General features: G+C 43.9%; 1 protein-coding gene across 2 annotated transcripts in view; it reads left to right on the top strand.

Moving 5' to 3' along the window:
* aff2 (AF4/FMR2 family, member 2) overlaps nucleotides 1-26462 on the top strand; it is a 568957-nt gene that overhangs the window by 59422 nt on the left and 483073 nt on the right. The window contains exon 1 of one of the 2 annotated variants that reach the window (XM_052021246.1): nucleotides 8749-8815. The exons of the other annotated variant lie outside the window; for it this stretch is intronic. The gene's annotated coding sequence lies outside the window, so the exon portion shown is untranslated. Of the gene's footprint in view, nucleotides 1-8748; nucleotides 8816-26462 lie in introns of those variants that run through there. 2 annotated transcript variants of the gene reach the window in all.

The raw sequence follows: 26462 nt of genomic DNA, 5'->3' as shown, positions 1-26462 counted from the left end.
CTGTGCCTTCAGATCCTAGACTCTTGTACTAATGGAAAGATCCTCTCTATGTTCACTCCAGGCCCTTCAGTATCCAGTAGGTTTCAATGAGATCCCCCCATCATCCTTCTGAACTCTATCAAGTACAGCCCAGCGACATCAAACGCTCTTCCCTGTGTCCTCTCTATTCTTTGATTTATAAAAGTCTGATTCACAAATTTTTGCCATCATGCCATTAACTGTCTAGGATACTTCTCTTAGATTTATGAAGCTACTTTTTGCTCGATCGAATGGTGTACAACTCCCTGATGGAATACACTGTACCAAAATACCCATTATATATTTTGCCAGCGTCTACCCCTTGAAGGAGCTGGTTCAACATTCTTGCCACTCTCTGGGTAAGGAAGTTCCTCGAGAACTTTGTACAGGGTTATTTTGACAGCTCCCAAGTTTGGTTCTTCCAACAGAGCAGTCTAATCTTAAGGTCGACGCTTGAACCTCTCCATCATCTTAAAGACCCGAAGTAGATTGCCTCATTCCTTTTCTGCAAAAGGACTTGCAGCCTTTTTGGCTTTTCCTGATAAATATAATCCAATAGAGAAGCCGCTTTCTCATGAAGTTATGTGTGTTGTAACTTACGGATTCCTGCTGCAGCCATTACTTAATTTGCAAAGGGGATGTTTCCATGGATAATTCTTCATTAAGTGAAATTTTGTGAAGCAAAGTGGTGAGGTGAAATGTATAAGAGGTATTTCGGTACAGTGTCTTCTAGAGGGGAGTGGTGCACCATTCATTCCAGTGAAAAATAAATTCTTAAATCCAAGAGAAATACCCCAGAGAGTTAATGGAGTGACAGTGAAAATTCATGGAACGACTTTTGTAAGTCAACAGATATCTTGGGCCGAAGAGCCTGTTTCTGTGCTGTGTTACTCTATGACTCGTTGACTCTATCTTTGTTCTGACAACTTCTACCTTCCTTTTCATTGAAATGATTGTGTTTGTTTTACATAAATCTATTGTGACCACAGCTCTTCACGTGCATCCGTATATCCCATGGCTAAACTATCTATTCTTTGCCTTTACGCTTCTCCTTAAATCATGGATCTTTTAGTTGAGTATCTGTCAGCTTCCTGTTCGCCATGATATATTGTGGTGATGTGAGGCCATCATAACTCCTCAGTCTGCTCTCCATAGCACCCTGCTGTTCTGCTGAAAGTTCCCAACTAAAAAAACCTCTTTATTGGCTTTTTATGAACTTTAGATCAGGTCTTCAAGATTATAAAACCATTGCCTTCCAGAGAATTTACCCCCTCCTGTGAATGCAGGATGGACATTGTGAACTGATGCAGGAGTGGTTAATGGTTTGAAGCCTTCAGGATATTTAGGAACAAGGGAACAAAAGCAGAAGACTCAGCCCACCATTTAACCAAAACTCTACTAACCTTAGTTCTGAAATTTTCCGTTGACCTTCAGTTGGAGGTTTCCAGTGAAGAGTTCCAGAGTTGTGTGCAGTTCTAGTTGCCTGGGTATAAGGATGGACGTCATTAAGCTGGAAAGGGGGCAGAAGAGATTCACGAGGATGTTACCAGGACTGGAGGGCTTAAGTTAAAAGGAGAGGCTGAGACTGTTTTCCCTGGAGCATAGGAGGCTGACGGGGTGACCTTATAGAGGTTTATATAATCACGAAGGGCATAGATAAGGTAAATAGTCATAGGGTAGGGGAATCTAAAACTCAAAAGCACAGGTTTAAGGTGAGAGGGGAAAGATTTAAAATGGATCTGAGGGGCAACTTTATCACACAGAGGGTGGTGGGTACGTGGAACGAGCTGCCTGAGTAAGTGGTAGAGGCGGGTACAATTACACATGTAAGAGGCATTTGAACAATGACATGGATTGGAAAGGTTTAGATGGATATGGGCCACATGCAGGCAAGTGGGTCTAGCTCAGGTAGGCATCTCAGTTGGCATGTATGAGATGGGCCAAAAGGCCTCTTTCCTTGCTGTATAGCTCTATGGCTCTAAGGAGGTTTCCAGAGAGAGTTCCAGAGTTCTGCTTCCCTTTGTGTAATGAAATGCCTCCTGACTACACTCCACCCAGCAGAGCGAGTATTTTCTCTTTATCTGCTCTATCAGCTGCTTTATCTATTTCTCTCTCCCTCGACCCCTCTCCATCTACTTTCTGTCAAGGTCAGTGCTGAGAGGATGGTACCTGTCATAGGGGCAGAATTTCAAAGCAAGGGGTTGCCTATTTGAGTTGGAAATGAGGAAGAATTTCTTCTCTCAGAGGGTGACGAATCTTTGGAATTCTCTTCCCCCAAGAGTGTGGAGGCGAAGTCATTGAATAGATTCAAGGTCAAGGTGCAGATTATTGGTCTATAGGATCATAGAAAACTCCCCACTAGAACATAGAACATGGAACACTATAGCACTGTACAGGCCCTTCAGCCCACAATATTGTGCTGACATTTTATCCTGCTTTAAGATCTATCTAACCCTTCTCTCCCACATAGCCCCCTATTTCTCTATCATTCATGTGTCTGTCTAAGAGTCTCTTAAGTGTCCCCAGTGTATCTGCCCCCACAACCTCTGCCGACAGTGCGCTCCATGCACCCACCACTCTCTGTGTAAAAACTTACCCCTGACATCCCCCTTATATCTTCCTCCAATCACCTTAAAATTATGTCCCATTGTTGCCCTGGGCAAAAGTCTCTGACTGTCCACTCGATCTATGCCTCTTATCATCTTGTACACCCCTATCAAGTCTAAAGAGACCATTCAGCCCTGTTTTCTATGATGGTCGGGAAAAAAGCTGCTCAGCCTCCCCTTACGTTCCAGTGCTGGACCTGTGGTTCTTAAGTTCGTGGCTGTTCAAGTTCACGTCCAAGTACGTGCTTAAATGTGATGAGCGCTTCTACTTCCAACACCTTCGCAGAGAGCAAGTTCCAGACCCCTATCACTTTCTAGGTGAAAATATCTTTTTCCTCATCTCCTATTCAGTCTTTCTGCTGGTTAATTTAATTCCATGCCTGCTGTTTTCATTTACCTCTCCGCCAAGGGAAATAGCTCCTTCCTATTTGATCTACTTGATTTTATACAGCTCTGTTTAGTTCCCCCTCAGCCTCTTCTCTTCCAAAGAAAACAATCCCAGTCAGTCCAACTTTTCCTCACAGCTCCAGTTTTCTAGTCCTGCCTAATCCTTGTAAATCTCCTTTGCACTCTCTCCAGTGCAATCACATCTTTCCAGTAATATGGTGAGCAGAACTGTGCACAGTACTCAAGTTCTGGCCTAACTAGATGTTGTCTTCACTTCCAGCCAGACGTCCCTGCTCTTATATACTTGACTTATAAATCTTACAGCTGCAAATGTTGGGTAGAGATGCAAAGATGCAAATAAGCAGATAAATTGTAGGGTTTAGTATTTTACATGCTTTGATTGGCAAAAAAGATTTGCATCATTGCACCTGGAATATTATAAGACAAATGCTCCAGAGATTAGTAAAAAGGGGGAATGATCTCTGTTCTCGTTACAAAACTTCCATTTGTTTGTGCCATTACGTTGCACAGAAATTTACTCTGTAAATGAACTGTTGACCAATATTTAATATATTGGATTACATGGGATCACAGCTGAGTTAAAATTATTAAAATGTCATTGATAATAATTTGCATGGATCTAGCAGCTTTAATATAGGAGAGCACCCCAATGACATTGACAAGATAAAGATCAAGACCCAGTTGGTAAAGCAACATTCAGAGTGGGAACTAATTGCTTGGAGAGAATGGGGCTTTAAAACATTGTTAAACACAAGAACACAAGAAAATGGAAGCAGGAGTGGGCGTCCAGTCCACTCAAGCCTGCCCCTGCCATTCAATATGATGATAGCTGATCTGTGCCGGCCTCATCTGCTCTTCTGTGCCAGTTCCCCATAAACCTCAATTCCTCATCTCTGGGGCATTTCATAGAACATAGAACAGTACAGCACAATGCAGGCCCTTCGGTCCACAATGTTGTGCTGACCTTTAAACCTCACCTAAGACTGTCTAACCCCTTCCTCCCACATATCCCTCTATTTTAAATTCCTCCATATGCTTATCTAACAATCTCTTGAATTTCACTAATGTACCTGCCTCCACCACCGCCCCAGGCAGCGCATTCCATGCCCCAACCACTCTCTGGGTAAAAACCTTCCTCTGATATCTCCCTTGAACTTCCCACCCATTACTTTAAATCCATGCCCTCTGGTATTGAGCTTGGTGCCCTGGGAAAGAGGTGCTGGCTGTCCACTCTATCTATTCCTCTTAATATTTTGTACACCTCTATCATGTCTCCTCTCATCCTCCTTCTCTCCAAAGAGTAAAGCCCTAGCTTAGTCTCTCCTCATAATGCCTACTCTCTAAACCAGGCAGCACCCTGGTAAATCTCCTCTGCACCCTTTCCAACGCTTCCACATTCTTCCTATAATGAGGCGACCAGAACTGGACACAGTTCTGATAATATTCCAGGTGCAACGATGCAAATCTTTTTTGTTAATCAAAGCATGTAAAATACTGAACTCTACAGTTTATCTGCTTATTTGCATCTCTGCATCTCTCCTCAACACTTGCAGCTGTGAGATTTATAAGTCAAGTATATATTATCTTCCAAATACTTATCTACCTCCACCTTAAATATCTAGTGATCTGGCCTCCACCGCTCTCAGGGGCAGAGATTTCCAGAGATTCACTACCCTCTGACAGAAGAAACTTCCACGTTCCTCAGTTTTAAATGGCCAGCTCTTTATTTTGCAGCGATGTCCTCTTGTTCATGACTTTCTCACTGGTGAAAACATCTCAACATCCACCCTGTCAGGATCCCTAGGATCCTGTTTGTTTGAATAAGGTCACCCTTCATTCTTCTAAACTCCAAGGAATAAAGATCCAAACAGTCTGGCCTCATTGAGGTTTGTACGATTATGAAGGACACAGATAAGGTGGAGTCTTTTCCCCAGGGTGGGGGAGTCTAAAACTAGAGGGCGTAGGCTTAAGGTGAGGGGGGAAAGATTTAAAGGGGACCTGAGGGGCAACTTTTTCACACAGAGGGTGGTGAGTGTATGGAACGAGCTGTCAGAGGAAGTGGTTGAGGCAGGTACAATAACAACTTTTAAAAGACATTTGGACAGGTACATAGCTATGAAAGGTTGAGAGGGATATGGGCCAAACGCAGTCAAATGGGACTAAGCTTAGATGGGCATCTTGGTCGGCATGGACAAGTTGGGCTGAAGGGCCTGTTTCCGTGCTGCATGACTCTTGATATGACAACTCTCTCATCCCAGGAATTAGCCTGGTGAATCTCCCTGGAGGAAGCACGGCAGCTGTAGAGACAGAAGAGGTTTGAGGAGTTTCCAAACCTGTGGCCAGAGAACATAAGAACGTTAGAATTAAGCCACCCAGCCTTTGGAGCCTGCCTCACCCATTCATCAATATTATGGCTGATCTTCAACCTCAGTGCCATTAGTAAGCAGCATCTCCTTGATTCCCATTATATTGGAACCTGAACCAAGGTTGGTACACTTGGAGTATTGTGTGCACTTGGAGTACTGTGTACAGTTTTGGTTGCCCTGTTAAAGGAAAGACATCATTAAACTTGAGAGAGTGCAGAGAATATTTGAGTTATAGGGAGAGGTTGGGCAGGCTAGGACTTTACACCTTGGAATGTAGGAGTTGAGAGGTGACCTTTTAGAGGTGTTTATCAGAGGTAAGGTGAACGCACATGCTCTTTTCCCCAGGGAAGTGGAACTAAAAACTAGAGGACAAAGGTTTCAGGTGAGAGGTGAAAGATTTAAAGTGGACCTGAGGGGCAACTTCTTCACGGAGAGGGTGGTGCATATATGCAATGAGCTGCCAGAGAAAGTGGTTGAGGCAGGTGTAGTAACAACATTCAAAAGACATTTGGTTAAGTACATGGATAGGAGGGGTTCAGAGGGAGATGGGCCAAATGCAGGCAAATGAGACTAGTTTGGTGGGTACCATGGTCGGTATGGATGAGTTGGGCTGAAGGGCCTGTTTCTGTGCTGTATGACTCTATGACTCTGTATCTATACATCTGTCGCTCTCCATTCCAAATGAACTCATACACAGAGCTGCTGCTTTCCTCCTGGACAGAGAATCCCAAAGGATTCTGTCCTCTGTGTGAAGAAACCTCTCCTCATCCTGCTCCTAACTGGGCTAAGTTTCAGGACCACAAGTGGTTGGATTAGATGTCAGAGGAAGGTAGGGCAGAAACTTAGTCCCCAGAAATGGATGGGTTGATGTTAGGTCGGCTGTTTAAACTTTAGAATTCTGATTCTGACATAGACCCCTCTATATCTTGCCTTCTTCCAGGTTTCCTGGAGGTGGGATAAGGGATATGAGTCAATGCACACCCAGGAGTCAGCATAAACCTTATTGAGGCCAGCAGTCTCTTATTTACTCTGTTTTCCCAGTTTAACCCTGCCCATCCAGACAGCAAGGAGACACAAGAGACTGCAGATGCTGGAACTGGATTAACAAACAAGTAACGCAGGGTTTCCTGATGCAGGGTCTCGACCTGAACCATCGGCAGTTCCCTTCCTCCCACAGCTGCTGCCCGACCTGCTGAGTTCCTCCAGCAGATTGGTTGTTGCTTCCAGGCAGCAAGCCTATTGCGTTTAACAGTCGCATTCTCTGGAGGAATGTGGGCTTCATCCCTGTAACCATCCATCGGTAGAATTCTCTGAAGGTTGCGGAGTTTAAGCAGTTTACAGAGTAGCAAAATAGTGGTTTCACTATCAACCATGAAGGTGATTTAGGTGCTCCCAGGATAAGATTATAGTTATTGAACCTGTGACTCTTTTACTGAAAATTAGAAATCAATCTATTTGCCGGAAATCTGAAATAAAATCAGAAAACACTTTGCAGTTCAGGCAGTATCCATGGAGAGAGAAACTGAGTTAACATTTCAGGTTGAACGTTATCATTCTGTTTCTTTCTCCGCAGATGCTGCCTGATCTAATGAGTGTTTACCGCGTTTTTGGGTATAATTCCAGATTTCCAGCCTCAGTAATTCTTTGCTTTTTATGTACTGATCAGTTCCATCTCTTGCTTAAAATGTCCAGGAACAAAATCCGTATTCTCCGATTTAATTCCCTTTCATCTCTCTCACCAGTGGACGAGCGTTCTGTGTTCCTTCTGACCCCTGGAATGGTTTCAGCTCGGCCAGCAGAATGCATGGCACATACTGTTGACAACTCTCCCTCTTTGCCACGTGCCTTTATATTTTACAAACCCAGTAGAACTTTAGATTTTCTCCATCCAGCAAAGAAAGGCTTGCTTTCCTGTTGAACCATTCAGGAAAGGATTAGCGGGATAAGGGCTAAACGTGGCCAAATGGAACTAGCTGAGATGGGCAGCTTGGTAGGCATGGACCAGTTGGGCCTGTCTCCGTGTTGTATGACTCTCTTTGACATGTTGTCCCAAAGCACTTTACAGCTAATGTAGTATTGTTGCTGTTGTAATTTGGGGAATGGTAAGGATGTGGGTAAGTTACACACAGTAATATCCCACAAACTGCAAGTTGATAGTCTGACACTGGCACATTCTTCTTCAAAGTTTCTTTAATATCCACCTGATAGGACCTTGGTAGAGGCACAAGAGACTGCAGATGCTGGAATCTGGAGCAACAAGCAATCTGCTGGAGAAACTCAACAGGCTTGGTTGGCTTTCTCATAGTTCCCTAGTTTCACCACACTGGATCTGTCTCCTGCCACACTCACAAAGCACTATCACCCGCACTGGACAGAGCTGGTAAACAGACTGTCCTTTATTGAAAGCATCTACCTCAAACCAGACAGTAGTATCTGGTACAGGATCCTGAAGACCCACACTCAGTGTTTTAGAAACAGCTTCTTCCCCTCTGCCATCAGGTTTCTGAACGGGCAAGCACGGTAGTGTAGTGGTTAGCGTAACGCTATTACAGCACCAGCGACCCGGGTTCAATTCCGGCCATTGTCTGTAAGGAGTTTGTATGTTCTCCCCGTGACTGTGTGGGTTTCCTCCGGGTGCTCCAGTTTCCTCCCACACTCCAAAGACGTACGGGTTAGGAAGTTGTGGGCATGCTATGTTGGCGCCGGAAGCGAGGCAACACTTGCGGGCTGCCCCCAGAACACTCTACGCAAAGATGCATTTCACTGTGTATTTTGATGTACATGTGACTAATAAAGATATCTTAACAGTACATGAACCCATGAACACTACCTCATTATTCCTCTTTTGCACTATTTATTTATTTTTGTAACTTATAGTAATTTTTATGTCTTTGCATTGTACTGCTGCCGCAAAACAACAAATTTCACAAAATAAGTCAGATTCTGAGTATGAGATCAAAGCACACTCAATTCTCAAAGGTATACGCATTTACACTACAGGGAGCACCTGAGCTGGCAGAACATTTATTTGGTGCAATATAGACTCTCAAGTCCTTTTCTCAGAATGAACTCACAACCTTTTGACTCAAAGCTGGAGTGTACCCACTGAACCACAGGTGACACTGATACCCAGCTGCACTATACTCTGTCATAATCTCTGGAAACTCCTGTGTTATTGAGAGTGATTCTGTAACCAAACAAAATTACAGCCGGACTTCGTAGTTGCACTGTTGTGCAAAGATTGCTTGCAGAAAGCTTGTTTTGATTGACTACTTATAGCAACTGTGGAAATATTTACCCTCCAAATAGCTGCTACAGCTGAGTCCACCGTGTAAACAGTGAGAGGAGATCCAACCTCAGGTTACAGCTCTCTCAAATGCTTTGCAAACATGGCTCCTCTTTTTGTGAATGATCAAGGTATGGTGCAGCATTTACACTGTTTATAGGCATCAGTCTCCTTAAGGGACCTTTTATAGTACAGTTTGTTTTCTTGATTAGAACGTTTGCTTCAATTTAGTTGAGGTTTTCCTTCTTGCTGTTGGCCGCTTGACTCTAATTTTAAGCAGATCTTTGCGAGGAGTGCAGTTTTCATTAAGCTGAGACCCAGTTGGTCAGTTTGCCATCACTCAGTATGCGAGCGATCGGAGTATTGGGTGTATGCTCTCCCCGAATTTCTTCACTGAGATAGATTCAAGATTTGGCAACTAACTTTGTTTTGAGTCTACTCTGTTAAGTTACAAAGCAAAGTACATTTCTGTCTACTTATTTTTACACTTCCCTGCTGGTTGTCTTATCAAGATTGCTGGTGCGCTCTAGACCAGGCATCATCTATGATCAGTATCAGGGATAGTTCCAATTGGTGTTGCCTCACTGCCAGGTTATGGGGAAGCCTGTACGTGTCTGCTGAATTCCTCCTATTGATGAGATGGTTGTAAAATCATTCCCAACTTCCACCATTTATAATGAAAAACCAAAACAATCTGAAATAAAAACAGAAAATATACTCAGCAGATCAAGCGACATCTGTAGAAAGAGAAACAGGGTTAATGTTTCGGGTTAAAGACCGCTCTAACAAAGGGTCTTTTTTTTAAACCTTATACATTTTATTTGTAAATGCAATCTGAAGACATTGCATCCATTTAAAAACACTTTCTTGTTGGAAGACTGTTGGTTGCAAGGTCAGCGTTTATTACCAATCAGCATTTTTTAACACTTGCTTTTTACCTGATATTTAACTCTCATCCAACATTACTGAAACAGGTCATCGCGCCCTTATTAGAGTGATGACTTTGAGAGCTTGCTGTATGCTGTGTAGTTTCTGCATTTCCTTCACATTAATCAAAGTACTTCATTGTAAAGCATGTTAGGACCTTGTGAAAGGTTCTATACAAATGCTTTTTATAATATTCATGAGAAATAAAAATAACTCTGTTTTTCTGTGATTCTTTTGGATTTTGGTGTCCCGGGGAATAACCCTTAATTGATGGAAACTCCAGCAACATTCAGGAGTGTTGGAATTCTAAATATCACTCTGGTGGATATTCTGGTTGGTGTTGTTATTATTCAGCGTTGTTTAGTTTTGACTGGAACTCAAATCCCAAGGCAACAATTTGAGTATCTGTATTCAGTTTAAAAAGATATCTCCAAATTGGAAGGCTGGTATCAGTATAGTATATAAGATTATGAGAGGCATAGACAGGGTAGCTAGTTAGAATCATTTTCCCATGGTAGGGATATCAAAAAAAAGAAGGCATGGTTTTAAGGTTGAAGATGTTTTAACCGGGATCTGAGGGATGATTTTTTTTACTTAGAGAGTGGTTGATATCTGGAACGTGCTGCCAGAGGAGGTGGTGGAGTCAGATATAATCACTGCGTTTAAGGGGCATTTAGACAGACACTTGAATAGACAAGGCATGGAAGGATATGTTCCTAATGTGAGCAAACATTATTGTAGATGGGCAAAAATGTCAGCATGGACAAGGTGGGCCGAAGGGCCTGTTTCTGCGCTATACATCTCTGTGTCTCTGTCAGTGCAGGTTGGATGCCAGTAGAAATATTTAATTTTCTTTAGGGGAAGACAACTGTCAGAGTGAGCAGCAAGCAATCTGCTAGGTTGTTTTTGATGTTTCGGTTGAACCCCTGCATCAGGACAGGACAGACCCCACCCTGAAAACATTTGAGTTAATTTAAGCTAATGTTAACTGAAGTTTGTCCTTGTCTGTAATGCACTGTGCTGCTGTTGCAAAAAGCTATTTCTCATTGCGGTTATACCCTGGGTGTGTATGCCTATGACGACAATGAACTTGAACTTAAATCCATCTTGAATCCACTCCAAAGCTTTCACTTCCTTCTTACTGTTGTATCCAGGGCTTCAGTGGGGGACCAAAGGACTTTTTTCCATTTGTTTGGGATGAACTAATTGTTGGGATTTTTGGAATGTTGCTCGTGAGCTACCAACAAGTGTGCATTATGGAGGTCCAGTGTTTCATGTGGTTTCAGCTGGTGTCCTCCTTTGAGTGTGGACACTGCACATCCTGCTATATGTCACAAAGGGTTGGATTGTCCCACCTGCCAACTCAGCAGTTGGAATGTCACCAGCACTCTCCCCCCCACCCCGGGTTTCTAACCTCTCTATCGGCTACTCTCAGGGTCTCTCTTGGCTTCCCCTATGTTCCCTGACCTCTCAGCCACTCCTCGGGTTCCCAGACTCTCTTTGAGCTGTTCCCAGCCTCTCCAGCTTCCCTCTTCCCCTCCTCGGAGATCTCTGGCCTCCCTCCCAGTTGCTCGCAGTCCCAGCCTGTTCACCCAGTCCCAGGGTCCAGCCACCGGGTCTGCACCGGACTTCTGTAAACTTTTGCAGTAAGTGGAAAGGAGTCACTTTATGTAATTGTGTTCACATTTCTGAAGCCTATCTCACAGTTTTAGTGGGGCCTTACATTTCCTGGCTTTTGAATCCAGTGCTTCTAATTATAAATTCTGGAATTTCAACATTAGTTGCCTTGTTAACATGTCCTCAACACCTTCAAAGATTTGTACAAACCATGACTATGCCTCTCTTTTTGGGCCTTAACTCTCCACAGATGCTGGTTGACCCGCTACGTATTTCCAGCATTTTCTGAATTTACTTCAGATTTCCAGTATCTGCAGTTTCTACATTTTCTTAAAAAACTTACAATTTGACAATTATTGGTTCTGCATTTTTCTACATTTGCAATTATTGGGATACAAGTTCACCCTTGGTCACTTGTGATGAGATAGCACGTCTGCCCTGAACCCTTGTTTCCAAAATTTGGCTCAATTAAAAGCAGCAAGGGAAGAGCAAATGCAATCTCCTGAATTTAGTGCTTGTGATCGAGGACAAGTTTTGGCAGCTTAACATAAATGTCTTTTTTTTAGTATTAATTCTAAAATGTATTACTTGGTTAAATCTCAATGAATCAACTGATTTGATTACCATCTGCAATGTCTATCACACTTTCATGTTTTGTGCCATTGGAAAATTACTAAACTGTGCCCCGTACAAATCTGAAACTTACTAGGAGCTGGTGATTGTTCCATGGATAATTGTTGGAATTTCTCCCTAAAATGTCAGGATATTTGGGATCAGAAGTCTCAAACAAGTTGGTGGAGCTCTGGTGATGATTTCCCCATTCCCTGCTTTACACAGATCCATCCAGCAGCACAAACTTGCTGAAATTCCTCAGCACTTAACACTGGAAAACCTACCACCTACCTCATGAAACTGTGCTGTGGGGATGGAGAGAGAGAGAGAGAGAGAGAGAGAGAGAGATACAAGGGAGGTAGAAGAGGGAAAGGAAACAGAGCGATGAAGTATGAAATGAATGTGAAGGAAAAGGCAAAGTTTAAGATAATTTACATTGTTTAATTGACTTTGTTTTAATAGTTTCAGTTGTTTACATATTCTGATTCAACTGTTAATAAGTGACATGAATTTTCTTTCATATCTGCTTAAGAATAGAAGTAGTAAAAACTGGCAGGTAATAAAAAAGGCAAATGTGATTGCTTTGCCATTCAAACTATTTGACAGTTGGAAACTTGGCAATCTGCCTTTGAGCGGGTGCCAAAGCTTCCTTTGCAGATTTGTGTGTGGGGCTTGCACTAGCCCACCTACATGAGGACAATACCTCCCACAAAGTCCTGGGTCTTGCCATTTAGGATCAGGTTAGCTCATAACAGTAAGCCAGGCAGGAGGTATCCATGAAAGCTATGTATATGTGTTTTTCATACTATCAGTGGCAAGTGCAGGCCACAAGCTCTAGCCCATTAATGTATCTCAAAACACTCAAGTAGTCCATATACTCAACCTTGAGAAACCCCACAGAAACCTCCACCAGCCCCTGTCAGGAATTTCTTCCTGACATCACTTTCCTGACCAGTTTGACTCCAATATTAAGGTGCTGTCTCCTTGTTCTATTCGCTCCCACAGTAGGCGGAAAGCTTCTCTCTGTTCACCCTATCCATTCACCTGAATACCTCAGTCAAATGAAGGAACATTGATCACATGTTGTTCAGACAACCTGGTGTAGGACCTAGCAGGACTGAGGAAAATGTGCCAAATTGTTAAGAAATGATATAAACTTGCTTCCAAAGCTATGAATTCCCAGTAAAAGTGAACTCACAGTTGGAAACAGTGCAGAATCTTTGATGCCAAATTGTCAGCCTAAAACAATTCAACAGAGTAAATAGGGAGACAACTGCACTGCTCAAAGAAAGATTACACTTCTCTTATCACCATTTTCCATCTCGTTTTGTCGTGGCGTGGATGTTGCCTCTATTTATAGTTTTGTATCAGAGGGGAACTATTAATACAGCAAAATCTTGTCATGCAGCTGATAATCTCTCAGTGCAAATTGCTTTATGGTTGTTGGGTGTAAAATGAGGGAGTCAGGCAGGGAGATAGTAGGGGTAATTGTCAATAAGCAAGGGTTGTGTAAGGAGATTGAGATGGAATAGATTGACTGAAGCTTGCTCCCACAAAATGGTCACTTGTTTCTCAGGGCTTGATGACCCAATCCACCAATGTGACTAGTGGATATTTGAGTGGCCGCCTTCCAAAACTGCAATCCAATAATTTATAATCCAACCTTAATTTTCTTTCATATCTGTTTGAATAAAAGCAATAAAAAGAGGCAAACAATAAGTGGCAAATATAATTGCTTCTGCACAGGCAATGTTGACTTACTTTGACAATAAAACATTGTTTTTTTCTCGCGCTGCACTTATCAAGTTATTGTTGCTCCTAATCGGCTGTGCATGCTTTTGTGAGTGCAAATCACTGAGAATGGAAGGTAGCTTTCATACAAATTGGCATCACAAAGCAAGAGGAGGCTGAATGGAAAGGTCGAGCAATGTTCCAGTTCTGACAAAAGGACCATTGGAAAGGCAGAGTGGCTTACAAAGTGGTGCGTTGAAGGTGATTGGCAAAAGGAACAACAGTGATATGGGGAAACTCTTCTTTGCACGGTGAGTGGTTGTAGTCTGGACTGCAGCCACAGGGAGTTGTGGAGACAGATTCAAGGGGAACTGGATAAGTATCTGAAAGAATTTGCAGAGCCATGGTGAGAGGGCAGAGTGAGACTGGCTGGATTCCTGTTCCACAGAGCTGGCATCGCCTCAATGGGCCGAATGGTATATCCTGATTAACTCTCTCCCATTCCGCCGACACTCCCACCTTAAAAAATATCTGACGGAAAGCCTGGAGTTCTGTTTGAGTGTGGGGCACAGGTGGTACAATATTAGGGAGGAGCAGAACAGGAGATAGCCAGTCAGCCCATCGAGCTTGCTATCTTTCAATCAGATCTGCTTTGCTGCTCCTCCTATGTAATTTAAAAAGTGTTGGATTGAATTTACAACACAGAGACACACCCTGTGGTTTGGTTACTCTGCCCCTGTGTTTACACCCACCTTGAGCTTCCTCCACAACTCTTTTCATCAATCGTCATCAGCCTGTTCTTCTGTGCTTCTATATTCCTTCATCCCCCCCCATTAAAAAAAAACCCTTTGACCTCAGCTTTTACATTCCATTGAACCTCACTCTTAAAAGTGGCTTGGGGGAGGGAGTTCCAGATTAGTGTACTCCTTAGTATACAGAAATGTGTGCCAATATCTTTCTCTCCTCCCCCCACCCATCAGGCAGAAGATACAAAAGCCTGAAAGTGCCTACCACCAGGCTCAAGGACAGCTTCTATCCTGCTGTTATAAAACTATTGAATGATAAGATGGTCTCTTGACCTCACAATCTACTTCGTCATGGCCTTGCACCTTATTATCTGCCTGCACTCCACCTACTCTGTAACTGTAACACTTTATTCTGCATTCTGTTATTGTTTTCCCTTGCACTACCTCAATGCAGTATTGTAATGAAATGAATCTGTATGGATGGCATGCAAAACACAGTTTTTCATTATACCTCAGTACATGTGACAATAATAGATGAAGATACCAATTTACATCACTCATAGTCTGGCTATGAGCTCGATATTGTTCCCTATTGTTCTAGATTCCCTCAGCAGAGGAAGTAGTTTCTCTCAGTTTCTCACTTACACAGTGAATAGTAGGGCCCTGGAGAGTATTGTAGAACAGAGGGAGCTAGGAGTGCAGGTATATAACTCCTTGATCATGACAACACATGTAGACAGGGTTAAGAAGGTGTTTGGCACGCTTACCTTCACTGGTCGGGTATTGAGTACAGGAGTTGGGATGTCACGTTACAGCTGTACAAGGAGCTGGTAAGGCCACATCTGGAGTACTGCGTACAGTTCTGGTCGCCCTGCTATAGGAAGGATGTCATTAAACTTGGGGGGTGGGGGGGAGGGAGATGTGCAAAAAAGATTTATAAGGATGTCACCAGGACTGGAGGGCTTGAGTTATAGGGGGAGACTGGACAGGCCAGGACTGTTTTCCCTGGAGTGTAGGAGGCTGAGAGGTCACCTTTTAGAGGTTTATAAAATCATGAGGGACATAGATAAGGTGATTAGTCATAAGGGAGTCTAAAACTAGAAGGTATAAAGTGAGAGGAGAAAGATTTGAAAGGGACCTGAGGGGCAACTTTTTCACACAGAGGGTGGTGGGTATATGGAATGAGTTAGAACATAGAACATAGAACACTACAGCACAGTACAGGCCCTTCGGCCCACAATGTTGTGCCGACATTTTACCCTGCTCTAAGATCTATCTAACCCTTCCCTCCCACATAGCCCCCTATTTTTCCAGTTGACCAAGGAGTGATAGAGGTGGGAATAAATACAACATTTAAAAGGCACTTGGACAGGTACATGGATAGGAAAGGTTCAGAGGGATAAGGGGCAAACACAGGTAAATGGGGCTAACTCAGGCAAATTAGTCAACGTGGACGAGTTGGACTGAAGGGCCTGTTTTCTGTGCTGCATTCCTCTCTGACTCTAGTGATCCTTTGCAATGTATTATACTCGCCTCATCTGTTTGGATTGCCTGGTCGTTAGATTGCCCGGCTATTTTCAATTTGCAGGTAATGTCAAAGCCTTTTGCATTATGCCTTGAGAATTGGTGTCACAGGGAAAGAGGGCAATATCTGACCTTCCTATCCATATGCTCCCCTGATCAGAGTGAGTTCCTTGGTCTATGCTGGGAGAAGGAGGATGAGGGGAAACATGATAGAGGTGTACAAAATATTAAGAGGAAAAGATAAAGTGGACAGCCAGTGCCTCTTTCCCAGGGCACCAATGCTCAATACAAGAGGGCATGGCTTTAAAGTAATGGGTGGGAAGTTCAAGGGAGATATCAGAGGAAGGATTTTTACCCAGAGAGTGGTTGGGGCATGGAATGCGCTGCCTGGGGCAGGTACGTTGGTCAAATTCAAGAGATTACTAGATAAGCATATGTGGGAATTTAAAATAGAAGGATATGTTGGAGGAAGGAGTTAGATACTCTTAGGCGAGGTTTAAAGGTTGGCACGTCATTGTGGGTTGAAGGGCCTGTGTTGTGCTGTACTGTTCTACGTTCTATGCAGATACTTTGGATGTTCTTCACAGCAACGCAAATGTTGATGGATTGGGCAATGCGTAGTTCCTCCCAGACATCGGTGAAAAGTACAACATTAGTTTCCCAAATGTTAGGCAGTTGCCTATCAACTCTGCTCCCAGATTGCCTGGAAGACAAGATATGCAGGAGATTGAGGGGTGACCTGATAGAGGTAGATAAGATCATTGAGGGGCATAGCCAGGGTGAAAGCACAAAGTCTCTTTCCCAGGGAGGGGGTGCTAAAAACAAGAGGGTATAGGTTTAAGATTAGAGGTGAGAGATTTATGAGGGACATCAGGGGCAGCTTCTTCATGCAAAGGGTGGTGCGTATTTGGAATGAGCTGCCAGAAATAGTGGTTGAGGCGGACACATTAGCAACATTTAAAAGTCATCTAGATGAATACTACATGGATAGGAGAAGTTCAGAGGGCTATGGGCCAAATGTGGGCAGATGGGACTAGCTCACTGGACAACATGGATGAGTTGGGCCGAAGGGCCTGTTTCCATGCTGCATGATTCTATGAGTCGACACAAATCTGCATTAGAACACCAAGCCAGCCAGAGCTGGCTGTGAGTGACTCACATCCTGACACCCTAAAGCCCTCCCAGCATCTTGAAGGCATGATTCAGGAGTGTGCTGGAGCACTCTTTGCTTGTCTGGATGATTCAGATTTGGTTTAGTTTATTGTCATATACATCAAGGTGCAATGAAATTCCTTGCTCACATGAAGCTCACAGAGTAAACAGTGTACAAGGTAAGAATAAATACAACAGTAAATACAGCGACCAGCACATAAACAACAAAATGGTGCAAAGTATCGTAGTGCAAACTGAGGTGGTGCAAAAAGAAATGCTGAAGTGACAATAACATTATAGGAAGGATGTGGAAGCGTTGGAAAGGGTGCAGAGGAGATTTACCAGGATTCTGCCTGGTTTAGAGAGTATGCATTATAAGGAGAGACTAAAGGAGCTAGGGCTTTACTCTTTGGAGAGGAGGAGAATGAGAGGAGACATGATAGAGGTGAACAAAATGTTAAGAGGAATAGATAGAGTGGACAGCCAGAGCCTCTTTCCCAGGGCACCAATGCTCAATACAAGAGGGCATGGCTTTAAAGTAATGGGTGGGAAGTTCAAGGGAGATATCAGAGGAAGGTTTTTTACCCAGAGAGTGGTTGGGGCATGGAATGCGCTGCCTGGGGTGGTGGTGGAGGCAGGTACATTGGTCAAATTCAAGAGATTACTAGATACGCATATGGAGGAATTTAAAATAGAGGGATATGTGGGCGGAAGGGGTTAGATAGACTTAGGTGAGGTTTAAAGGTCGGTACAACATTGTGGGCCGAAGGGCCTGTATTGTGCTGTACTGTTCTAGGTTCTATGTTTAACAGAAGAGATAAAATTATGGGATCCAGAATGTGGTGGCACAACAGGGAAGGGGATGTGAGAGAGGTGATTGGTTCAGGAGTCTGAGTTAACTACAGCAACACTAAAGAAGCTCAGGACCATCGTGGTCAAAGCAACACCCACCCACCAGCTGAAATACTAATTTCTCCACCACCCTGGCATCATGGCTGCAGTGTGGACCATCTGCAAAATGCATGGCAGAAACTTGCCAAGACTTCTTCAAGGGCACCCCTGGGCTCCAACACTCAGAAGGACCTGGTCACAGATGCACAGTAACACCAGGAGACACAACAGACTGCAGATGCTGGAATCTGGAGAAAATTGAGCTGCTGGAGGAACTCAGTGGGTCAGGTGCAGTCCGGATGAAGGGTCTTGGCCTGAAACGTCGACTGTCCATTTCCCTCCATGGATGCTGCCTGACCCGCTGAGTTCCTCCAGCAGCTTGATTTTTGCCACAGTAACACCAGCTTGTCTGGGCTTCCTTCTGAGTCACATGCGCTCCTAAGATAAGATAAGCTATCTTTATTAGTCACATGTACATCGAAACACACAGTGAAATGCATCCTTTGCACAGAGTGTTCTGGGGGCAGCCCGCAAGTGTCGCCACGCTTCCGGTGCCAACATAGCATGTCCACAACTTCCTAACCCATACGTCTTTGGAATGTGGGGGGAAACTTGAGCACCCGGAGGAAACCCACACAGACATGGGGAGAACGTACAAACCCCTTACAGACAGTGACCAGAATTGAACCCGGGTCACTGGCGCTGTAAAGCATTACGCTAACCGCTACACTACCGTGCCTGCTGTGGAAATATATTGTTATTCCTTAAGTTTTGTCATCGAGTCATACAGCACGGAAACAGGCCCTTCGGCCCAACTGACCCACCTCGACCGAGGTGCCTGCCTGAGTTCGTCCCATTTGCCTGTGTTTGGCCCATATCCCTCCAAACTGCTCCTATCCAGGAACCTGCACAATGTATTCAAAGATTGTCATTGTATCCGCCCCTACCACCTCCTCTCGCACCACCCTCTGAAAAACTTGGCCCTCAGATCTATTTTAAATTTTTTCCCTCTCACCTTAAACCTGTGCCCTCTAGTTTTAGACTTCCCTACCCTGGGGAAAAGACTGTGACACTCCACTTAAGTCCCACTCATGATTTTATAAACCTCTATAAGGTCACCCCTCAGCCTCCAATGCTCCAGGGAAAACAGTCCCAGATTATTCAGTCTCTCTTATAGAACACTACAGCACAGTACAGGCCCTTCGGCCCACGATGTTGTGCCGACATTTTATCCTGCTCTAAGATCTAGCTAACCCTTCCCTCCCACATAGCCCCCCATATCCCTGTCATGCATGTGTCTAAGAGTCTCTTAAATGTCCCTCAAACCAATATAACTCGAGCTTTCCAGTCCCAACAACATCCTTGTGAACCTTGGATTTTGCCTGGGTTAAATCCTGGATTTCCCAGCCTTCACCATACAGATAGCAATGATTCAAGGTGGTAGCACACAACTATCTTCTGAAGGTGGTGACGTGTAGGACATTAATATTCATTACTGGTCGGTAGAACTATCAAATATTATCCCTCTGTTGCACACTTCCAGGTGATCAAAAGCTGTGCTCTCTTTTATACTGTCACTAACCATCAGAGAGCATGCAGAGAATCGGTTTATCAGATATGTTAAAAAGAATCATGATACAGTAAGCCGTTTGCAACTCTGGATGACAGGAGACCGGTGGAATATGGAAAACAGTTTTGTTAGATCTGCACATTTAACATGGTTGCAAAACAAGCAAATTACATTGTTATTATTGCCAGAAAGTTTCGTTTTAATGTAAGTGGTTCCATTTTTCAAAAGAGCAATACATTAACACAGAAGTTTTTTTCCAAAACAGACATGAACGAGCCTGTAACGGTTTCGTCTGAGTGGGTGTTCAATTTGCATTGCACTGCACTATTCTCTGGACTATTACTGTTTGAAAGTTACATCAGTTTCCAATTCAAGTGACACATGCAAATCTCCTTGCCCAGCTTCCTATCAAACAATATACAAATGTAAACCATATTTAGTGGCAGGAGTAGAAATGCTCAGCTGGTTTTGTAAAAGGTAGCAGCCCATGGTGTGAAGTCTATGCTCCATTTCTGCCACTGCATGGTACAGCTCTGGATGACGTGCTGATGCTTCGTTGTAACTTTGTGCCCAGGATTCAGGCATCACCAGGGAGACCCTCATTTAATGTCTATCCCTAACTCCAACCTTGTGAAGGCTGTGGTGAGCCACTTTGTTGTAGGTGCTGACGGATAGGGAGTTAAATGTAGAACATAGAACATTACAGCACAGTACAGGCTCTTGGGCCCACAATGTTGTGCTGACATCTTATCCTGCTCTAAGATCTATCTAACCCTTCCCTCCCACATAGCCCTCCATTTCTCTATCTAAGAGTCTCTTAAATGTTCCTAATGTATCTGTCCCCACAACCTCTGCCGGCAGTGTGTTCCACGCACCCACCTCTCCCTGTGTAAAAACTTACCCCCGATATCCCCCTTATACCTTCCTCCAATCACCTTAAAATTATGCCCCCTCGTGTTAGCCGTTGTCGCCCTGGGAAAAGTCCCAGGATTTTCACTCAACGGAGCCAGTACACTTCCAAACCCATGACGGTGTGTGTGACTTGGAAGGGGGAGAGATGGCAGTGAGGTTGTCTCCCATGCACCTGATGTGTTCATCCAGATAATTGGTTGATATTTGTACCGCAAAATAAAAATGGTGCACGGGCATTTAGTTGCGCTTCTGTGAATTTCTTAATTTGCTGCTGCCACTGTTAATTCTACCAGGGCTAATTACAAGAAATTAAGGAGCTGCCATGAACAGACTGCACCTTTCCCACTCCAATAAAGCCGGAGTTGTTCTGCGAGAGCGTTTGTTCATTAATTTGGATTCCCCCAAGGGCTGCAAGCAGGCAGCCTTCCGAATATGAATCATAAACTGCCCCTGCAGGAAACGGCAGAGATAGGAGATTGACTGTTTCAGCTTTATTGCGCTTGTACACGATGAGCAGGCAGGCAGGAAATAACCCTGCTCATGGCAGACTTTTTTTAAATAATTTGTACGCTCGAGTTACAGACTTTAGAATATTAAAATATAATGGATACTCATGTGACAAAGTGTGTGCGTTGTTGAGATGTTCCTTAAAGCAGTACTAATACAGTGTGAATTGGTGAACATTGTTCCTTTATCACTCTCTCCTCATTAACAGAAAGAGAAAGACCTCAGTTTAAAATGTGATGGAAAGAGAGTTAGAAGGTCGAAGGGAACACGTTGTTGTCTTCGTTGGGACCAGGGCCAAAGGCAGTGCGAAGGGCTCTGTATTGGTTGATCGCCCAGTGCTGTCAGTCCTGTGCCTGCCACCTTTCGCCATCCAGCTGATCAGCAGGATCTGTGTGGCTGATGACGTGTGGCTCGGCAGTGTGGGGCGGGTAGTGGTCGGGGATATGACAGCAGCACTCATGTACACAGGGGCCAGAGCCACACGTCAGCTGATACCAGCCACCCTCCCGTGTCACTGCGGATGCTGTCTGCTGATAAACTGCCTCCCAATGGCCCCAACGCCGTTATCAACACAGGGAGGGAGAGAGAGAGAGAGAAAAAATGATTTTAATTAGATTCCCCAGTCTGCATACCATTCGCTGCAAGCCAGCTGATAAGTCAAGGCTTTTCGATTAACTGAATATGAACGAATTTCATTTGGAAAGCACACAGTTCTACTGAAAGGTCTCAAACAAACATTTTCTAATGTTTTATTAATTCACTCAAACCCACTGGAAAGACTATTTCCTTGTGATGCCATCTTATAGGTAAAAGACAGAAATAACTTGGCCTCTCTTTTTGATATGTTCAATGTATTAGACCAAGAATAATAATTGGCATTGGTATTGGTTTATTATTGTCACCTGTACTGAGGCACAGTGAAAAACTTTGTTTCACATGCCATCCATACAGGTCATTTCAAAACGTAAGTACTTTGAGGTAGTACAAGGGAAAAGCAATAACAGAATGCAGAACAAAATGTTAGTTACAGAGAAAGTGCAGTGCAGGCAGACAATAAGGTGCAAGAGTCACGACTAGGTCGATTGTGAGGTCGAGAGTTCATCTTTATCGTACAAGAGTCTTATAACTGCGGGATAGAAGCTGTCCTTGATCCTGATGGAACGTGTTTTCAGGCTTTTGTATCTTCTGCCCGATGGGAGGGAGAGAAAAGCGAATGTCCAGGGTGGGTGGGGTCTTTGATTATACTGGCATGATTATCCTAACAATGCAAATGAGGTTAAAGTTGACTTGCTTCTTCTGGTTCTGTGAGTTCTGAAGTGGCTGATAAGGCCAATGGGGGTCCTGCAAACTCTGTCATCAGTGGGGCAGGATAAACTTGATGGGGTTGGTGGGTGTGTGGTTTAGGAGTGAAGCCCAGCTTCTGCCATTTATCTGAAGTTCTAGGAACCCCTAAGAAAGAGTCTTGAGGTCCTCAAGACTCTCCTGATTGCTTCTGCTACATTTTGAGCTGTCATAGGTTTCCCACAGGACACTAAAGATGTTCATCCATCATCAGAGATCCCACCATCCGGGCCATGCCATCTTCTCGCAACTACCATCGGGCAGGAGGTACAGAAGCCTGAATTCCCACACCACCAGGTTCAGGAACAGCTACTTCCCTTCAACCATTCGGTTCTTGAACCAACCGGCAAAACACTAATCATTACAGTTTAGCAACACTACAACCAATTTGATCACTTTGTACTAAAACGGACTTTGTTTTTCTTTGTTCTACTTGTGTTCTTTCTTGTAAAAGTTGTGTGTGATTTATGATTTTCTTGTGAATGCTACTTACAGTATATGATGCTATGTGCCTGTGATGCTGCTGCAAGTTTTTCATTGTACCTGGGCACACGTGCATATGACAATAAACTCGACTTTGACTTTGACGTTAGCCTTCTTCAAGGAGATTTTGCAAATATTTTTAAATCATTTCCTTTGCCCATCTGGTAATCATTTGCCATGACAACTCTCAGAGTAGAGCATTAGAGTCTGGTGTCAGGCTTATGAACAACATAGCCTGCACAATGGTGGTGACTGAGTCTAACGAGGGCCTCATTGTTGGGGATGTTGGCCTGGGAAAAGGCTCCGACATTGGTTTGCTTATCCTCCAGTGGATTTGGAGGATTTTGCAAAGATTTTGCAGATTTTGCGAAGATGGAATCCGTCCAGTGCTTCGAGGTGCCTGCTGGAGGTAGCGCATGTCTCAGAGACGTACAGGAGGGCAGGGATAACTTCTGAACTTTGTGCTGGCTTTCTTCAAAGCAGAGTTTATTGTCATACACACAAGTACATGTATGCACGGTGCAATGGAAAGCTTACTTGCAGCAGCATCAGAGACACATAGCATTAGAGGCACAACATTCACAAGAAAAACATTAATTAAACATAAATTATACAAGAAAGAACATGATTAGAACAAAACAAAAGGCCATTGTAGTGCAAAGTGGTCGAAGGGGTCATAGTGTTGCTGTCTTAAAAGGGTTGTGCAGGTTGGTTCAAAAACTGCATGGTTGAAAGGGTGATGGTAAGACGGCATTGGTGCACTGAAGGTGAAGGTGGAAGTCCAGGGGATAACAAGATATGCAATGAATTGGGAAGATTTAGAACTTGCTATTCACGTTTTGCCGCTCATCTGCTTGCTTTACATTACATTAGCTCAATGGTTAAGTTACTGAACTCATTTCAGTAGGGTGGGTATATTGGTTTAGAGTCATGAGTGTGTATCTGCCCCAGTGTACAGGGTAGTACACGGGAAACCCAGAAAACTCCAGTTCTTTACGGTGTTCTTCTGAGATTACGTACGTGTGCAGAACGATATCCATTTATCAACATGTCATTGATGAAGTCATACTTATTTACATATACTACACTGCTGCCCCCTTCAGAAGAGAAACTAGTTAAGCTAATTTAGAAGCTGAAGCAATTTAATTTTGGATTCTCTCTGAAGCATAACTAAGCTGGTGATACTTGTGTTGACCTTGTTGTTGGGATCACAGCCACCTCTGCACTCACTGAGTCATAGAGTCATATAGCATGGAAACAGGCCCTTTGGCCCAACTTGTCCCTGCCCATCAGGATGCCTATTTAAGCTAGTCCCATTTGCCTGTGTTTGGCCTAATACCTCTAAACCTTACCTATCCATGTACCTGTCCAAGTGTGTCTGTCCTTACCACTTCCTCTGGCAGCTTGATCCACATACCCACCACCCTCTGTGTGAAAAACTTGCCCCTCAGGTCCCCTTTAAATCTTCCTAGTTTTAGACTCCCCTACCCTGGGGAAAAGCCAGTGACTATCCACCTTATCTATGCCCCTTATGATTTTACAAACCTCCATAAGGTCACCCTTCAGCCTCCTTCACTCTAGAGAAAACAATCCCAGCCTATCCAGTCTCTCCTTATAAACCATGGAACCATAGAACCATAGAACCATACAGCACAAAACAGGCCCTTCGGCCCACCATGTTGTGCTGTCCATCAAACCACCCTCACACTATCTAACCCTTTCCTCCCGCATATCCCTCTATCTCACATCCCTCCATATGCCTATCCAACAAACTCTTGAACCTGTCCAATGTATCTGCCTCCACCACCACCCCAGGCAGTGCATTCCATGGACCAACCACTGGGTGAAAAACCTCCCCCTGACATCTCCCCTGAACCTCCCACCCATAACCTTAAAGTCATGCCCTCTCGTCTTGAGCATTGGTGCCCTGGGAAGGAGGCGCTGACTGTCTACCCTATCTATTCCTCTCAATATTTTATATACCTCTATCATGTCTCCTCTCATCCTCCTCCTTTCCAGTGAGTAAAGCCCTAGCACCTTAAGCCTCTCCTCATATTCCATATGCTCTAATCCAGGCAGCATCCTGGTAAATCTCCTCTGCACCCTCTCCAACGCCTTCACATCCTTCCTATAATGCAGCGACCAGAACTGAACACAGTACATAAGTGTGGTCTAACTAGAGTTTTGTAAAGCTGCATCATCACTTCGCAGCTCTTAAACTCAATCCCACAATTTATGAAAGCCAACATCCCATAGGCCTTCTTAACTGCTCTATCCACCTGTGAGGCAACTTTCAGTGAACTGTGAATATGAACCCCCAGATCCCTCTGCTCCTCCACACTGCCAAGTACCTTGCCATTCACCCAGTACTCTGCCCTGGAGTTTGTCCTTCCAAAGTGTACCACCTCACACTTCTCCGGATTGAACTCCATCTGCCACTTGTCAGCCCAGCTCTGCATCCTATCAATACCCCTCTGTAAGCTCCAACAGCCCTCCACACTATCCACAACACCGCTGATCTTAGTGTCGTTCGCAAACTTACTAACCCAGCCTTCCACCCCTTCATCTCAAGCCCTCCAGTCTTGGCAACATCCCTGTGAATCTTTCCTCCACCCTCTCCAGTTTAATCACATCCTGACGTCTTGATTATGTCCTTAGTCTCTTCAGTATGTTCTTGTTGGACTTCAGGATTATGTTCACTCTCACAGTCTTCCTCACTATTCTTTTGGACACCTTGCACTGAGATTAGGTGGTCAAGTCAAGTCAAGGCAATATGTGTAGATGTAGTGAAAACTTACTTGCAGCAGCATCACAAGCACAGAATATTAGAGGTACAACATTCACAAAAAAATCATGAATTAAACATAAATTATACAATCTGATATAAGAAAGAACACAATTTGAATAAAATAAAGTCCATTGTGGTGCAAAGTGATCAAAGTGATACACTGAGGTAGTGATTAGGGCTGTGCTGGTTGGTTCAAGAACTGAATGGTTGAAGGGATGTAGCTGCGTGGGAATTCAGGCTTCTGTACCTCCTGCCCGATGGCAGCTGATAAGTCGTAAGATGATGTCTTCATGAATCATAAGATCTCTCATCTAATCTTACAAGATAGTTCTCAGAATCATATCTCTTCACAATCTCTCTCCAATGTTCAATTTTCTCATTTGCAACCTGTCTGAAAGTCTCAACACATGAAGCTTAAATAATCTGAACTTTTTCCCTTTATAACATGTTGTGAGATTTGCTTTGTACCTGTCTTCTTGCCACTCTCCCTTCTAGATTCAGCTAAACCAGACTCAGATGTCTCCTGAGTGTTCTGTGCATCAGGATTCCTACAGGAGTGTTGCGGAGTGCGGTGTCCATCTGTGAGTCAGAAGGAAATCTGTGAGCTGATGCTTCACAGTAAGACCTGATCTTCCCTGCATGTCTTAAAATTTCAGAGCCTCTCGCTGTTCCTGCTGATCTATCAGCTTCTCCATCTGGGGTTGGATAGTAGGGAGAACTAAATGGATGCTTCTTCCCATTTCATTTCACAAGCTGTTCAAGTTGAAACTGTGGACCATTATCTGATACAATCTCGTCGGGAAATAGCGTGTTGTGAAAATTGATCTGAGTTTACCTATGGTGTGTTGGGTGGTAGTGTGTGGCCCCACTTGCTTTACCTCAATCCACATTGAATGGCAATCCACTATTGCCAGGAAGCTGTCCACACCTCAGTCACACCAGTCTAAGTGTACATGCTGGGACACTTCCACACTTGG

Source organism: Pristis pectinata, chromosome 8, assembly GCF_009764475.1.
Source record: "Pristis pectinata isolate sPriPec2 chromosome 8, sPriPec2.1.pri, whole genome shotgun sequence".
Lineage (NCBI taxonomy): Eukaryota > Metazoa > Chordata > Chondrichthyes > Rhinopristiformes > Pristidae > Pristis > Pristis pectinata.
This window is presented reverse-complemented; position numbering and strand designations above follow the sequence as displayed.